This window comes from Theropithecus gelada, chromosome 7a (assembly GCF_003255815.1).
Source record: "Theropithecus gelada isolate Dixy chromosome 7a, Tgel_1.0, whole genome shotgun sequence".
NCBI lineage: Eukaryota > Metazoa > Chordata > Mammalia > Primates > Cercopithecidae > Theropithecus > Theropithecus gelada.
The window spans coordinates 7,634,287-7,650,999 of NC_037674.1; the positions used below are offsets into that span (position 1 = coordinate 7,634,287).

At 49.5% G+C, this 16,713-nt stretch overlaps 1 protein-coding gene across 2 annotated transcripts in view; it reads right to left on the bottom strand.

Annotated features, from left to right (window-relative positions):
- The window catches only part of APBA2 (amyloid beta precursor protein binding family A member 2), a 231,806-nt gene that overhangs the window by 121,980 nt on the left and 93,113 nt on the right, over positions 1-16,713 (bottom strand). The gene's annotated exons all lie outside the window — the stretch shown is intronic.

The following is a 16,713-nucleotide window of genomic DNA, read 5'->3' on the forward strand; positions in this document are numbered from 1 at the left end:
GCTGCACTGCTGGACAGGGCACCTGCAATCTGGTCCTGGGGTCTGCGGTAGCAGGGAACAGCCCCTTTCACTGGGGAAGGAAACAGGACACAGGCGAGACAGTGGCTTGGACTTCATCACAAAGGTTTGGTCTGTACTCAGCGTCTTCACTTCTCCAAGACAGCGGCCAGTTGCTCTCACTGCCCAGGCAGCAGAGGGTTATAATTACGGAATTTCCTCCCCAAAATGGCCCAGTGCAGATACCTCCGGTCCCCACGTAAAGGAGATGACCCGATGTCTCTGAGGAGGCTAAAGATGTTTCCGTGTTGAACAAGGTACCCGTGAAGGGAGCCGCAGAGCTGTAACCTGCTTGCCTCTGCTCAGGGGAAACTGGCCGTTTGCACCATTGTTCCATTTCCTTCCCAGGGTATGGTGCTTCTGTGGCCTCTCAAGGCCTGTTCTTTGAAGCGACGTGGTGCTTCACAGAGCCTGGCCCTCTGCAAGGAGGCCTCTTTATCACACCCAAAGTGAGCACCACACAAAAAGCATGTCAATCACACACACGCTTTCCGCAGTGGAGTCGGCGTGGGCTGCTCGCTTCCTGTGTGAACGTCAGCAAATCCCTTCACACCATCTCCGTCGGTTTCATCGTGTGTAAAACTGGACAATAAGAACTACTTCAAAGGTGGCTGGGAAGATGAACTGCAAAGAAACCTCTAGAATGTTGCCTGGAATCACATTAGCATCGAATGTGATTCTTCACTCCTAAGCTCGCCACCTGGGGTCCTCCAAAAATAAGTATTCTGAGTGAGGGCATGAACCAAAGGGTAGTCCAGCAGCAAGAACCCTCCATGGGAGTCCGGGGTGCGGCCTCAGTTCCTCACTCTGTTACAGGTTAGCTCTGTGACCCCAAGCACATCAGTGAGAAAGTCAGGCCTGCCAGGCCCTGTCCTCTCCAGGCACCCTAAACCCCAGCTCTGGGCAGCTGTCACTTGACCAAGCCCTGCCGTCCAGCTTTTCCCACTTGCTCCTGCCCAGAAGCACCTCAGGAAACCCGGAGCCTGTCTCAGGACTGCGTCCCAGCCCTGGGGGGCCTGCCCACTGCCCACTGCCTCCTTCCCAGAGTCTGCGAGTCTCCGGAAAGGCCAGAGCTCATCCATCTGCGTCCCCCAGCAGCCCCACGGGCTTCACACTGACTTCCAACAAAGGCACAGAATCGTCACACCGCCCAGAAGCAACAGCAGCACTGCACCTTATGTAAGGCCTTTCCAGAAGAGGGAGCAGGCCCATGTCTTCACTCCATTTAGAACGGGTTTTGAGTGTCTATTTATAGGCATCACACACTCAGCCTTCGCGGAGGGCGGAGGAATCAGGCCTCTGGGCCCCTGTCCACCATCCTCATTTGCATTCTTTTCATGTTTCTTTTCTCTCATTTCCCAGCAGCATTTTCGCTCAAAAGCCAGGTCACCTACCACTTGGACCCAGCACCACTTTCCATTTTCTGCAGAGAAAAGTATTCATTTTCGTTTCCATGCAGGAGCGCCCTGTCCTTGCTCTCTCCAGGGCCCCCGACTAGCATTCGCTACAGCACGGCTGTGTGATTCGAGTGACCCATGTCTCCTCGACAGAGGGCTCCCCTGAAAGTCATGCCCACCAAGGTCACGAGAGCTGGGAAGGTCCTGGGGGCAGCTGACTCTGAGTCACCAGTGGGCCAGGCACATTTGGGGGGCGGGCTCCATCCCAGCGGGCAGAAGGAATACAGAGGATCAGACGCTGCTTGGAAAGCTTGGGCTTTTCCCATGGCCTGGCTATTCCTGCATCTGCCAAGCACATCACTCCATCCGCTTCCTGCCCCTCCAGGGGCATGAGGACCAGGCCACTTCCCCAGTCCCCCTCGGCTGTTTGTAATCAGACAGAAAGGCTGGGGCCTGCTCTTCTCTCACCATTTTTGGGAAAAGTAAATCCTTCTCAATCTTCAGACTGTAAATTAAGTACACAGTCTCCCCATGATAGCCATTCACAGGTCTTTATTTTTGTTTGGAGGCTTGGGAGCTGGTTTACTCTGCAGCCCTGCAGCCCAGAAGGACACACAAATACAAGACCAAAGAGGCTCAGGGGCCCCCTCCTCCTCCAGGGTGCAGGGCCTCCCCGAGCCCGCAGCCCTGGAAGCCAGTCCAGAAGGAGAGACAGGCCTTGCCTAGAGCCCAGAATCCACAGCAGAACTCAGCCACAGAGAACACGTCGAGTACACAGCCTTGGCTGCCTGACTTCAAACACCATGCACGAGGTTCGCCTCTCTCATGAATATTTTGCTGAGGCGGTTGGCATTTAGTTTCAGGACTAATTAATTTTCTCACAGGATACCACTTCAACTGCCATCATAGGCTCTGTATTATTCTACGTGCAAATTTCTGGCAGTAAATTGGACTTGTGATCTAACTGAGCCTTTGAAATGCCATGTTTCCAGGGACTCTGGAATGAGCAGAAATGCTAAATATTCCTTAAAGAAGATGATTCATACATTTCCTAATTACCTTTGATTATTGTGTCACAGGAGTTGGTGAGGGGGTCTGAGATCCAGAAGCGATCCTCAGGGTCCCGAGGTGACCCAAATGGCTGGGGAGGGAGCCTGAGACAGGAAGCCGCTTAGGCTAAGAGAACCTCGACAGACCCCCAGGAGGCCAGCTCATGTCAGCATCCTCTCCAAAGCAGGGACACCGGCCCTGGAGCCAGAACGGCACATGGGTAGAAGAACCGGTGAAGGAACCCATCTCCCTAAGCATTTTCTTAGCAAAGCTAAGGCAACACTCACAACATCACAGACTCGCAGACCTGGAAGTTGTCCCGGGAAGGCACAATCACAGTCCTTCCTCTAGCTGGCCCCCGAGCTGTGGCTGCATTTCCTAGAGTGAAATGGGCAACCCTGCACTTGGTAAGGGGCTGGCACTGAGCACACAGGTTTGGGAAACTGGTACACTGTGCCTGCGGTGTGGAGCAAGTGGAATCTAGTGAGCAGTAATAACCCGAAGGCAGTGACACACTTGTTGACAGGAGGCTCTGGCCACACTGGGCAGAGGCCCTGGGATGGGTTGGAAGGGGTCTGCGCAGAGCACCACAGTCGGAAGGATGGGGGGAAGCATCGGGGTGCGTCAAAGACAGAGCGTCGCCCCCAGTGCCAGCTCCACCTGGCTCCTCCTGGTGCCAGCCTAATGGCTGCAGCTGGTAACGAAAGGCAGGTATCCCCTAGACTGTCAGCGCCACCTCATGAGGGAAAGCTTGTAATGGGGGTTCACACTCACATGGCCTTCGCGGGCTGGTTGGGCTGCCAGTGAACTCGCCCGCACGGGGCGGCCTCACAGTGGGGTCGGGCAGCTGGCAGAGCTCGATACCTGGCAGGTGAGCTCCAGCACAAGGAGGCCTCCTGCGGCCCGGTCCTGTAGCTCAGCCAAGCTGCCGCAAGAGGGATGCAGTGAGATGGCGGTGTCCCCACCGCTGTGACTGGAACCCCGGAACACCCAGGATAGGACTGGGGACACGGGGGATGGATGTGCCCCCAGACCAGGAGTGACGTTTTTACTGTGGGGCTTGAGGGGTTGTCTGTTGCTTCCTGATGGGACACACAGAGATGGTGCTGAGACAGGCAGAGCAGGGCCCTTCCAGGACAAGGAAAGCAAAGGGGCCCCAGGAACTGCTCCAAGAAATGGCCAAAGACCAGTGACAGTGGGGAGGGGAGGTGGGCTCAGACGGGCTCCAGGTCCTCAGAGCCAGTCAGGGAGGAGGACACCCAGGTTTTAGAGGGAAGGGTAGCAGGGACAGTGACAGTGAAGTTGGGGTGGATACCGAAGTGCTCTTTACAAGTAAAATGTTTAAATTCTGAATAACTGAGTCCCTAGGCTGGCTGCAATGTGAAGGACTCCAATGCCATAACTCTATTTATAAACATGAGCATGTATTATTTTTCTCCTGGGCAAGAAGCTGAGCCTTCAGAATAGAAAGCTCAAACCTCAAGACTCTCATTTGTGCAAATGTTTTGAGAACAAACTGGATTAAAAGTTAAGTCTTCAAGAGTCTAACTGCCAAGAACAATTGTTTAGTTTGGGAAGGTGGCTTGTAAACATGGCATTAAAATTATTTAGAAATAATGTACAAATCGCTATCATGAAAATGGACGAAGAGCTCTGTTCTTGGAAACTTACCTTGAAGTCTAGCAGTGACGGGCCACATGTGATGAGGGACACTCAGCCCCCGGGTCCTCACTTCCTATTCCAGATTGGAATTCGGAGATGCTTCATGGGTGACTAGTTCACCCAGTGGGGACCAATTCTTTTAAGGAGACCACAGGGGCTCATGCAGCCACCCTAAAGGCAGAGTTGGGCGTGCAGATATAGAGTCGTTCAGCCTGTTTCAACACTCACAGATGTTACATAAAACCAGCCTGGCTTTTAGAGCTCAGAAATTTGCCCTCAGGACAGATGTTCAATATATCTGACTTTATCGCTTTTTCCACATTTGCTTTTATGTAAAGTCATCTGAGGCTCCCTTAAATAAACCCAGGAGCTCCTTGCAGTGGGGATGAGCTGACTTGTTCCCTTTTTTTTTTTTTAGACGTAGTTTCTGTTGCCCAGGCTGGAGTACAGCTCACTGCAACCTCTCCCACCCCAGATTCAAGCAATTCTCCCACCTCAGCCTCCCAAGTAGCTGGGATTACAGGCATGTGCCACCACGCCTGGTCAATCTTTGTAGTTTTAGTAGAGATGGGGCTTCACCATGTTGGCCAGGCTGGTCTCGAACTCCTGACCTCAGGTGATCCACCCACCTCAGTCTCCCAAAGTGCTAGGATTACAGACGTGAGCCACCGCGCCCAGCCAAGCTAACTTCTTCTGTGTGGCGTTGACACTAAACGTGCCCTCTTCCCCCTGGGCTGTAATCTTCAGAAAGTCTGTCCTTGTGCTGCCCACAGCATGAGGTAGACAGAAACACAGTCCCCTGCGCCCTTCTCAGCGGGGCTCTGACACGGTTCTCCAGTGATTCTCCATATTAAACCCACCTTGTTTTCTGCAATTCCTGCCCGGCTTTGGGAAATCAGGGAACAGTGCGACACTGAAGTATTAAGAACTGGAACTTGGCCGGGCACGGTGGCTCACGCCTATAATCCCAGCACTTTGGGAAGCCAAGGCGGGTAGATCACAAGGTCAGGAGATCAAGACCATCCTGGCTAACACGGTGAAACCCTGTCTCTACTAAAAATACAAAAAATTAGCTGGGCGTGGTGGCGGCGCCTGTAGTCCCAGCTACTCGGGAGGCTGAGGCAGGAGAATGGCGCGAACCCGGGAGGCGGAGCTTGCAGTGAGCCGAGATCGCACCACTGCGCTCCAGCCTGGGCGACAGAGCGAGACTCCGTCTCAAAAGGAAAAAAAAAAAAAACAACTGGAACTTGGTGCCAAGACAGCCCATGTCCCAGGATGGACCGTGGTGCCCACAGCAGGCCAGGATGAAGGGGAGGGGAAGGTCTGCAGGCAGCTTAGCCACGTCCACGTCTAACCCCAGGAAGTGTGGGGACGAGCGGAGGGTGTACACAGCCCACCGAGGCCGCCTCCGCTGGCTTGCCTCCTCGTCATTGTTCTCTCCTAAGCAAATGAGGCTTCTATTTTTGCTGCGAGGAGCCTGATGCCTTCCAATTCGCAGGCCTCCCCTGGAGCGGAGCCGGGATTTCGTTTTCCATTCAGACAGCACAGGGATGGAAGCAGGGCCACCCAGGAGACTGGGAGTCAGAGTGAAGCAGCAGCTGCCAATCGTCTCAGACACATCGGAGCTCCAGCTCTGGCCATGGGGAGGATGCCTGTGCATGCAGCCCCATGTGACCACACAGGGCCCAGCACACCAAGTCGCATTAGTCTATCGTGCGCTTACTATGACAGGCACTAACTGCTTCACAGATACAAACCTGCTCATCCTCCCAGGCCCACCATGGGGAGCCATCATCCCATTTGGCAGATGAGGACACTGAGGCACACACAGATGAAGCCTAAGGCCACACAGAAGTGCTGGAGCTGAGATTTAACCCTGGCAATGTGGCCCCAGAATCCACACTCTTAGCTTCTACATTATGTTAGAAGGAAGAAAAGAAAAAAGATATTTATGGTACATAAACTCAACAACGGATCAGATTGATCAATAAGAAAATAGAAAAAAGGTGCAAAAGGTATGGCCAGTCATTCACAGAATACCAAATATATGAAAATAGATATAGGGAAAGATGTCAGCCTCACTGGCACGCAGGGAAATGCAAATTAATACCTCATGTAGACAGCACTTTCACGCATCAGACAAAAATGTAAAATATCTGACAACACCAAGTACTGTCAAGAAAACGGAGAAAAGGAAACTCATATGCTGTCAGTGAGACCACTCATGAGGACACCCACCCACTGTGGAATAAAATTTAGCTGTTTCTAGTACATTTGAAGATTTTGTTGATACCAGATTTGAAGATTTGAAGATATTGTACTCTCTCCCATAGCAATTCCAATCCTTGCTAAATATTCTGACAAATCCAGCTCACATTCACAGAGAGACACATACCTGAGTACTTAAGACAGCCTTGTTTGTAGCAGCAAGTAATAAGAAACCAACTAAGCGTTCATCAGTGGAGAACGATAAATAGTCTTATGTTTGTACAATGCAATACCACACAGCAGTGAAAATGCATGAAATACAGCCACCTGTTTTCACATGGATGAATCTCACAAACATAATATTAAGCAAAAAAGGCACACGGGATGGGCGCAGTGGCTCACACCTGCAATCCTAGCATTTTGGGAGGTAGAGGCAGACGGATCACTTGAGGTCAGGAGTTCGAGACCACCCTGGCCAATATGGCAAAACCTCGTCTCTACTAAAAATACAAAAATTAGCTGGGCGCAGTGGCAGGCACCTGTAATTCCAGCTACTCAGGAGGCTGAGGCAGGAGAATCACTCGAACCCAGGAGGTGGAAGTTGCCATGAGCCAAGATTGCACCACTGCACTCCAGCCTGGGCAATAGAGCAAGACTCTATCTCAAAAAAAAAAAAAAAAAAAAAAAAAAAAAGGCACACTACAGAAAAAAATACAAGGTGGTATCATTTACATAACGCTTACAGACAAAATGCAGAACTAACAGGGATAGGTATAATTATACAGGTACTAAGCCATAAACAAGCACCAAACTTCAACAGTAGTTACCTCTGTGTGAAAGACAAGATGCAACTGGGGAGGGGCTCCAACTGCAATGGTGTTATGATGCTTTAAAATATATCCACAGGCCGGGTGCAGTGGCTCACGCCTGTAATCCCAGCACTTTGGGAGGCTGAGGTGGGCAGATCACTTGAGGTCAGGAATTCGAGACCAGCCTGGCCAACACAGTGAAACCCTGTCTCTGTTAAAAATACCAAAATTAGCCAGGTGTGGTGGTGGGTGCCTGTACATTCCAGCTACTCAGGAGGCTGAGGCAGGACAATCACTTGAACTTGGGAGGCAGAAGCTGTGGGGCGCTGAGATCACATCACTGCAGCCTGGGTGACAGAGTGGTGAGACTCCAACTCAAAATATATATATATACACACATACACACACACACACATACATGTGTATATATATGTATATACATATGTGTATACGTATATATATGTATATACATATGTGTGTATACATATGTATATGTGTGTATATGTGTGTGTGTATATATGTGTGTATATATATGTGTGTATGTGTGTGTGTGTGTGTGTGTGTATCTCCACAAATTCTTTGACATTCCCTTCAAAGAGTGGAACCTAATTCCTCTCTCTTTGAGTGTGGCCTAAATTTAGTGACTTGCTTCTAGTGAACAGACATAAGCAGAAATGACAGTGTATGACTAATGAGACCAGGTCATAAAAGGCACTGCGGCTTCCTCTCTACTCTCTATTTACTCTCTCTTGAATCACTCAGGCTGGGAGAAGCCGCCTGCCATGTTGCGAGGACACTCAAGCAGCTCTGTGGAAAGGTCTATATGGCAAAGAACTGAGCCCTCTTGCCAGCCAACAGCCAGGTGAAGTCGAGCTTGGAAACAGATCCTCCTGCCCCAGTCAAGGCTTCGGGTGCCCCAGCCCACATCTTTCCCCTCCACTACAACCACCCAGCTCAGCTGCTTCCAGAGTCCTGGCCCACAGACTCTGTGTGAGATAATAAATGTTTATTGTTTTATACCACTAAGGTTTGGCATAATATGTCACACAGAAATAGGTAACCAATATGGTAATATTCTCTACCTTTAGCAGCTTGGGGATACCTAGCTGTTCATCACATTATTCTTGTTACATTGTTGTGTGCTGCTACCTACTGAATGTTTGTGCCTGCCCTTCTCCAAATTCACATGTTAAAACCTCATGCCCAAAGTGATGCTATTAGGCAGTGGGCCTTTGGGAGGTGATTAATGGGATTTATGCCTTTGTAAAAGAGACCCCAGAGAACTCTCCTGAGCCTCTCACCAAGTGAGGATGTAGTGAGAAGACGGCCTTCTAACAACCAGGAAGCCTTCACCAGAAAGCAAATCTGTTGGCACCTTGATCTGGGACTTCCCACATCCAGAGCTGTGAGAAATAAATGTCTGCTGTTTGTAAACCACCTAGTTTACAGTATTTTGTTACAGTAACCTAAAGAGATTAAAATATATCCCAATTGTTTTGTAATAAAAGTTTAACCCCAAAGACTAACATAAAAATAAGAAGGGGACCGGGAGCAGAAGCTCACGCCTGTAATCTGAACACTTTGGGAGGCTGAGGCAGGTGGACCACCTGAGGTCAGGAGTTCCGAGACCAGCCTGGCCAACATGGTGAAACCCTGTCTCTAATAAAAATACAAAAATTAGCCAGGCGTGGTGGCAAACGCATGTAATCCCAGCTACTAGAGAGGCTGAGACACAAGAACCCAGGAGGCAGAGGTGGCAGTGAGCCAAGATCATGCCACTGCACTTCAGCCTGGACAACAGAGGAAAACTCTCAAAAAACATTTTTTTAATAATTAAAATTTAAAACAGAAAGGAAAGCAGAGTGGCCAACGGTAGTGACCTGCTAAGTACAGGCTGAGAAGTGGGGCTCCTTCTCACGGAACAGGCTGAGCGTTCCTACGAAACAGGCATCCCCGCAACACTCAGGAGGGCTGGGTGACAGGCAGTGACCAGCCAGCGCCGGCACAGGAAACGCTGTCTGTCACATTAACCGAGTGAGTCCTACACCTGAATGGGCTCAGCAATCGAGTTACTGTTTGCAGATGTTGGGCAGTGACAAGCAAGGATGCACAGCGGGCACATACTTCGTCCTTCTGGGCGATCAGGGGATGGCTTCTCTCCTCCAGGAGGTAGGAAACTTTGAGAAGCCTCCTCTAAGGGCTGGAGAGCCGCCGGGAATTGTAACTGCGCAGGGGAAGAGGAGGCAGAAGGATTCACTGCATAGGATATTAATTTTAATTAAGGAGACGTTTTTAGGCTACACAAGCATGTGCTTGTTCCTGAGAGGCAGGGCGGGCACCACATCTCCCAGGAGGGTCTTGCTGGAATGAGGGTGTCTGGCAAGCCCAGGGCAGCCACCTGCTCCGCTGCTCCTCTCAGGTCCTGAAGCCATCAGGAAGGACTGTTCACAAGCCAGGGCCTGGCCACCAACATGTCTGTCCGTCTCTGTCTTTCTATCTCTCTCCTTCGTTCAGGTTCCAGAAAGCAGAGGTGCATTTCATTTCTTAGAACGAACCAGCTGAGCTGGTCAGACAGAGTCAACCCAATCCAGTTAAAGCAGCCAGAACCCGTTAAATCCAGCAGACCTCGTCTGTTCCAGTCTCGAAGATCCACTGTGGAACCACTGAAGACCACTTATTTTAAATCCTTTCTAAGAGCAGAAATCCAAAATCTCAGCGTGTGCTATTTCCCTCCATTTACTCAATCCAAGAAAAACAAAGTCCAAACTCCATTTTAATTGAAACAACCCCTTTTCTGGCCATGATCTGACAATAGACATCACCGTAACACCTAATACACACATCGCACGCGTGCTTTCCTTTTTGAAAAACACTCAGCCGAGGTGACAGAAGCACTTAGGCCTCCCTTTCAGTGCTCTCTCACCTCGGCTTGTTAGGAAAATGACCATGAGAATCTGGACCCAATGCTGTTTGTTCTCATTATTCACTGCCCTCTGGCTGGTAGACAAAAAGGGCAAAGTGTGAAGGGGCATCTAGGGCACTGGAGCCTGATCTGAAAGCATCGTGTGCCCTGGCCCGGCACGTGCTCGGCCCGTGCCCCTGCAGTGCAGCCACAGCCACAGCAGCCGGGCTCAGCCTCAGGGCCTCCCAGACCCCCGTCTCCTCCTCTTCTCCCAGCCAGTCAGAGACTGGCTCAGACAGACACAAGCCTGAAGGGTGTGACACCACCAAACCTTCCTGCCACAGCCACCCCAAGCTCAGCCTCAGGATCCAATGTGTGCAGACTGGACAGAGGCCAGTTCAACCACTGAGGCATAGGGAGCACCGATCCAAGCCGCTCTGCATCCCAGGCAGCTCCCCCAACCTCCAGAGATGGCAGTGGAGGGAGAGAGAGAGAGACAGAGAGAGAGAGACACAGCAGCTCCCCCAACCCCCAGAGATGGCAGTGGAGGGAGAGAGAGAGAGACAGAGAGACCCTGCCTCTATCCTAATGAACGATAACCACAGTGCACCCCTCCACTGGTCTGAGTTGCAAACAGGACCAGGAAGGATCCTGGCACTTGGGAGGAAACTACAGCAGAGAAACTGAATCAGGGGGCAGGAGGCTGACGCTGGCTCAGGACTGGGTGGCTCTGTGACACTGAGCCTCGGTTCTCCCAGCTGTGAAATGGGGATAATCACAGTCCCCTATAAGCCTATGTCATGGGGTTGCTATGGGGCCTAAATGAGGTGCTGGCAGGTACTCAGTGGGAAACACACACAAGCTCTTGTTCTAAAGCCCTCAGAGCCCTGCCCCCGCAGCTCCCGCTGCCCTCACTCCCCCAGCACTGCCCAGCACTCAAGAGTCCCGAATAACAACGCCTCGAGAGCTTGCTTTCAACCCCACTGCGAGCCCCTCCAGGGCAGGACCCTACAGCCAGACTAGCATCCCCAATCCCAGAATCCCCCACCTTGCCACCTGTGCACCCCAGAGCAGCCTAACTGATCAACTGAGGGCCTCACACCACAGTGTTAGCGTCTGCACGGCCTCTGGATACCTTCAGAGAGGACACTCGCTAGCCCAGAGAAAGCCAGGTTCCTAGGGCAGGGCAGGGCAGGGGTCTTCCAGCACCACTTACACCTCAGCAGGACCCAAGCCCAGGGGTGGGGACCACAGAGTGGCCTGAGTGCTTGCGATCACAAATCCCATTAAACTACTAAAACGCTTCCCGCAGATCCCACGGCCCGACCTTCCCCAGAGGGGGGTTTCATGGGAGAAGGCAATGTTCTGTGTTGCTACTAAGGGGCGTCCTCCACCCAGTGGGGGAAAGAGCCCAGCTGCCCACACAGCCGACCCCAGGCCAGGTCTCTCCAACCCACTCTGACAGTAACCTGGAGGATCCTCCCACACTGCCAGGTGGGTGGGAGGGGTCCATGAGCCGAGAGCGCCCCTGGAGGCCACCTTGTTCACTACACTACACGCCTTGGGAGCTTCAGCATGCCACACCAGCCTCAAAGAGAGAAGTCAAATTTGAAATGTGGGGTTTTTCAGTATGCTGGAAGAGACTCTAGAAAATAATGTATTGGCAAACGCCGAAAAGAAACACAAAATTATCACACGTGGACCCAAAACTGAGTATCAGAACAGGACCCTGGTGTCCTCCTTGTCAAAACCAAAACCAATTACTCTCCTGCCACACACATGCCACAAATACATGTCTTCTCATCTGGAAAATGAAGGCAAGGAAATGAATTTCATTTTCAAAATCAGGCTCTACTCAGGCAAGGACCACCTTCAATGACGCCTCCCCAACATGGCGGCTGAGTGAAGCACCAGGGAGACAGCGGCTGGGCTAGAGGTGTTCACAGAAATGTTTACACCTTCCCAACCTCAGAATTCATGCACGTGACCCAAGCCCACTGAACAAGGAAGACAGTGATGCCTTTCCAGCGTCTGCACCAGGGGATCCCCAGCCAACTTGGTCAGTGGGGACACGGGTGGGCAATAGGCAGTGACTTCCTGTTTCACCAAGTTACCTTCCACCCTGACACACTTGTGACCTCCATAGGTGCCAGGACCTCAACCCAAATGCAAGGCTACCTTTGGTTTTAATTACGCATTTATTTCATTTCTACACAGACATCACAACAACCTGGGGTCGTCGTGGAAGCTGGCCCATTACTGCGGTCTCTAATTCGGCTTCTATAGAGCAGGCTGGACACCAGCACCAGCCCTGTAGGCAGCCACGCCAGGCCCCCCAAGCTTGAGAAAGACACTTGCACTGAAGACATCATCAATGTGTCCTTGAATTGATCATGCTGGTCCAATGTCTGTTTCTAGTCTTGCTTTGTCATGACAAATTGCTGTTTTATTTTCTTTAGGTCCATCCTTATCAATTTATTTTCCAATGACTAGACTTTAAATAGAACATGAGGACTTTGAGGATCAAATATAAATCCTCCATTGCCAAAGCAGAAATATATACCATCAGAGTATCTTCCCTGAACCAACCTTAGGATGAAGCTGATATAATACAAAGGAGGAACGAGGGAAAGAAACTGGACCCATGATAAAAAGGTCAAGCTGCTGGATCAAGCCCTGCCTGCGACCAGGTATTCTGGACTTTCCAATTACATCAGAAAAAGTTTGTGTCACCATAGGATGGGTACTTTGTTACATCAAATGTCTTAATGGATAAGGAAACAGCCCAGTGAGATAACCTGACCTTATTAGCACAGAGGGCAGCAAAATTAAAGCCTAGTGACACTGCACTAAGTCCTGCCTTGTGTCAGTATGTCGGGCTGAGTTCAATGTGGCCCAAAACAAACACAAAATCATTAACTCTTTATAAGTGTGTGGGGGGAAGGTCCACTTTTCCTTATTTTTTTTACTAATTTCAACTTTTATTTTACATTCAGAGGGTCCATGTGCAGGTTTGTTACCTGGGTATATTGTGTGATGCTAAGGTTTGGGGTGTGATTAATCCCGTCATCCAAGTACCAAGCACCAATAGTTAGTTTTCAACCCTTGCCCCGCTGTCACCCTCTGTCCTCTAGTAGTCCTTGGTGTCTACTCTTGCCATCTTTATGAGTACTCAACATTTGACTCCCACTTATAAGTGAGAACATGTGGTATTTGGTTTTCTGTTCCTGTGTTAATTTGCTTAGGATAATGGCCTTTAGCTGCATCCATGTTGCTGTAAAGGACATGACTTTGTTCTTTTTTACGGCTGTATAGTATTCCATGGTATATATGTACCACAATTTCTTTATCTAGTCCACTGCTGATGGGCACCGAGACTGATTATGTGTCTCGCCCTTGTGAATACCACAGTGATGAAGATACGAGTGCATGTGTCTTTTTGGTAGAATGATTTATTTTCTTTGGGAAATATACCCAGGAATGGAATTGCTGGGTCAAGTGTAGTTCTGTTTTAAGTCCTTCGAGAAATCTCCAAACTGCTTTCCACAGTGGCTGAATAATTTACATTCCTACCAACAGTGTATAAGAGTTCCCTTTTCTGGCCGGGTGCGGTGGCTCACACCTGTAATCCCAGCACTTTGGGAGGCCGAGGCGGGCTGATCATGAGGTCAGGAGATTGAGACCATCCTGGCTAACACGCTGAAACCCCGTCTCTACTAAAAGTACAAACAATTAGCCAGGCATTGTGGTGGGTGCCTGTAGTCCCAGCTACTCGGGAGGCTGAGGCAGGAGAATGGCATGAACCCAGGAGGCGGAGCTTGCAGTCAGCCGAGATTCCGCCCCTGCACTCCAGCCTGGGCGACAGAGCGAGACTCTGTCTCAAAAAAAAAAAAAAAAAAAAAGAGCTCCCTTTTCCCTGGAGCCTTGCCAGCAACTGTTATTTTTTTTACTTTTCAATAATAGCCATTCTGACCAGTATGAGATGGTATCTCACTGTGGTAGTGATTTGCATTCTTCTGATGATTAGTGATGTTGAGCATTTTTTCATATGCTTGTTGGCTTCTTATATGTATTCTTTTGAGAAGTGTCTGTTCATGTCCTTTGCCCATTTTTTAATGAGGTTATTTGGTTTTTGCTTGTTCAATTGTTTAAGCTCCTTGTAGAGTTGTGATATCAGACTTTGTTGGATGCATAGTTTGTGAATATTTTCTCCCATTCTGCAGGTTGTTTACTCTGTTGATAATTTCTTTTGCTGTGCAGAAGCTCTTTAGCTAATTAGGTTCCACTTGTTGATTTTTGTTTTTATTGCAATTGCTTTTGAGGACTTAGGCATAAATTCTTTCCTAAGGCTAATATCCAGAATGGTGTTTCCCTAGGTTTTCTTCTAGGATTCTCACAGTTTGAATCTTTAATCCAACTGAGTTGATTTTTTACATGGTAAAAGGTAGGGATCCAGTTTCATTCTTCTGCATAAGGCTAGTCAGCTATCCCAGCATCATTTACTGAATAGGGAGTCCTCTCTCCATTGCTTATTTTTGTCAGCTTTGTCAAAGGGCAGATGATTGTAGGTGGGTGGCTTTATTCTGGGTTCTCGGTTCCATTGCTCTGTGTGTCTGCTTTTGTATCAGTCCCATGCTGTTTTGTTTACTGTAGCTTTGTAGTATAGTTTGAAGTTGGGTAATTGGTGCCCCGACTTTGTTCTTTTTGCTTAGGATTGCTTTGGCTATCTGGCTCTGTTTTGGTTCCATATGAATTTTAGAATAGTTTTTCTAGAATAGTTTTTCTAGCTCTGTGAAAAATTGCCTTGGTAGTTTGATAGGAACAGCACTGAATTTGTCAATCGCTTTGGGCAGTATGGTCATTTTAACAATATTGATTCTTTCAATCCATGAGGATAGAATATTTTTCCACTTGTTTGTGTCATGTCTGATTTCTTTCACCTCCTTGGTTTGCTGCAGTCCTAAGTATTTTTGTGTGTGGTGATTGTAAATGGGATTGTGTTCCTGATTTGGCTCTCAGCTTGAACAGTATCAGTGTATAGAAATGCTACTGACTTTTCTACATTGATGTTGTATCCTGAAACTTGATTGAAGTTGTTTGTTAGTTACAGGAGCCTTTTGGCAAAGTCTTTAGGGTTTTCCAGGTATAGAATCACAACATCAGTGAAGACAGATAGTTTGGCTTCTTTTCCTATTTGGATGCCTTTTATTTCTTCGCTACCTGATTGCCCTGGCTCGGGAAGGTTCACTTTTCAAATCTTACATGACCAAACTCTAGCAGAAATCAGATTAAATTTAATCAGATCTTTTCTGGTTCCCCCAAAACAAGCAGGACAAACCTACATGGTCAGTGCTGAATCTACCAAGTGTTTAGCTAAAAGGCACAATTTACATTGAACATTTCTGCATTTCCCTCTCTCTGAAAGACAGCTTTGATCCTGGCTCGCATAAAGAAATTTTCTTTTAATTAGCCACATAAATAAGCCCTGCTCTGCCAATCAGCCAAGTATGGTTGTGTTAGCTTGCTTGTCTCTTTTTTTTTTTTAATAACTGATGCAAAGACCCAAAGAAGGATCAGAAAAATCGTCTCTTAACTCCACCATCTGTCTCATTTTGAACCTCAGCATGAGGACCCAGAGGTAAGTGACCTGCTCAAAGTCTCAGCCTAGGCTAAGCCTACAGGGTCAGAGAGCCCTGGGTCCATCTCACCCCCGACCTGGCTGCCCTGCCAAGAGACTGCCCGCTCCACCCAGAAGGTCATCTGCTCACACAGAGCCGGGGCACTCTGCAAGGCCAGAAAGGGGCCAGGTGAGGACCTACGCTGGACATAGCACCCTGCCGACACAAATGGGGAGGACCTGACAGGAAGAAACTCTGGACTTCACCTCAAGAGAAGGACTCCAAACAGCTTCACCACCCTGCCCCCACAGGGAAGCCTCACTGTCCGAAATTGACAGGGTCTTGGAACGTCTGCCCCTAACAGGCGGGCAGCAGAGCCCTTTGCTGGATGAATCAAATGATGTGAGGAGGACCACACACACTGGCTCAACACACAACAGAAGCCCAAAGCAAATTCCAGCAGATACCGTCTGTTCTCACATGACAGGAGTGGACCAGGACCCAGGAGGACCACGTGATGCTGAGGAATACGGCTTGAGGGACAGAAGAGAATGGCAAGGAGAGGGCTTGGTGATAGGGTCCAAGAGAAAGAGCCACAGATAGACGAGGAAGGGGACGAAGAGGGGAGGGGAGCCAGAGGCCCAACCTGCAGTCGGGGTAGGCCAGGCAGGAGGTGTGGATGGAGATGGCTGCAGGGCACCTGCAGTGCTCCAGGCACAGTGCTCAGGGATCAGCTTGCCTCCAGCACTTCTGGGAAGATAAGCAGGTCACAGCTATTGCTGCAACCCTGGAGACCTGCTGTAGCCACAGAGAGCAGAAGGGGTCAGACCCATAGGATTTTAAGATCTTCTTGTCCCCTGACCTGCCGGGCATAGAGCCCTCTGGACTAATCAAATGCTTTCAGGGCCATTAAGCAGCTCAAGCTGCTTAAAATACTTAATGTATTTGGAAAAATACAATCTAACTCCTGGTGTGAGCAGAATCCTTTGAACTGCCTGCTGCATTTCAAG